This window comes from Heterocephalus glaber, unplaced genomic scaffold, assembly GCF_053883595.1.
Source record: "Heterocephalus glaber isolate CG9 unplaced genomic scaffold, H.glaber_assembly_v1.0 deba00001452, whole genome shotgun sequence".
Classification (NCBI taxonomy): Eukaryota; Metazoa; Chordata; class Mammalia; order Rodentia; family Bathyergidae; genus Heterocephalus; species Heterocephalus glaber.
The window spans coordinates 16893017-16894181 of record NW_028258302.1 but is presented as its reverse complement, the minus strand read 5'-3'; the positions used below and the strand labels follow the sequence as shown (position 1 = coordinate 16894181).

At 41.0% G+C, this 1165-nt stretch overlaps 1 pseudogene; it reads left to right on the top strand.

Moving 5' to 3' along the window:
• The first annotated feature begins 555 nt into the window (after positions 1-555).
• LOC101700419 (iron-sulfur cluster co-chaperone protein HscB pseudogene) lies at positions 556-936 on the top strand (annotated as a pseudogene).
• Positions 937-1165: the final 229 nt, after the last annotated feature.

Sequence of the window (1165 nt, the reverse complement as noted above, 5' to 3'; positions counted from 1 at the left end):
GGGGGAAGAACATAGAAGGGAAATAATATGTAAAGTGTCAAGCACAGGGCCAGGCTCAGGAGATGGAAAACAGACGCCATCAAATCTAAGGCAACGTCAATCATTAAACTCACCATGAACTGATATACCACCAAGAATGGAAAATGCCACAGGACACACTATGACTTGAAGTTTCCTGATCACTTAGAATTGTGATTTCATGTTTCGAGAAAGCTTATTCATCTTCAGATTTAATCATCCATCACTCATGTGTGCATAAAAAGTTAAAATAAAGAACAGAAATTGGTTAAAGTCTCCCTAAATCATCTTCACATTCATTCCCTTTAACTTGGAGCCATTGAAATTCACATCTTACCATGACACTGTCATCTTCCCTTCAAGAGTGCTGCGATGGACTACTTCAGCCTAATGGATTGGTTGAGAAGCTTGGAAAGAGGAGGGGAAATGTGGGCTGAGCTGAGCTGCAACCATTCCTTCAGAATTGACACCACAAAGCTCCAGCATAGGTACCAGCAACTACAGCGTCTTGTCCATCCAGATTTCTTCAGCCAGAGGTCTCAGATCGAAAAGGAATTATCAGAGAAGCATTCAACCTTGGTGAATGATGCCTATAAGACTGTTCTGGCCCCCCTGAGCAGGGGACTATACCTACTAAGGCTCCATGGAATAGAGATTCCTGAAGGGACAGATTATGAAATGGACAATCAGTTCCTCATGGAAATAATGGAAATTAATGAAAAACTTGCAGAAGCTCAAAATGAAGCTGCCATAGAAGAGATTGAATCCACTGTCAGAGCTAAGCAGAATGAATTTACTGAACATGTGAGCAAACCTTTTGAACAAGACGACTTTGAAAAAGCCAAGGAAATTTTAACAAAGATGAGATACTTTTCAAATGTAGAAGAAAAGATCAAGTTAAAGAAGACCCCCCTCTAATTAACTGCTAAAGTATTAAAAGTAAAGTGTCCCCCGCAAATACAACAAAAACAAAACAAAAAATAAAAAAGTTCCAAAAAAAAAAAAAAGAGTGCTGTGATGGGGCGTTTTCAAGAGAACACATGGCAGAAGTAAAAGCCAGGGGTGCTGGGAGCTCACCCTGCCTTGTCATCCTGTGGCACCAGCTCACCTGTGGCTCCCGTGTGGGTGATGACACTAAACATATCGG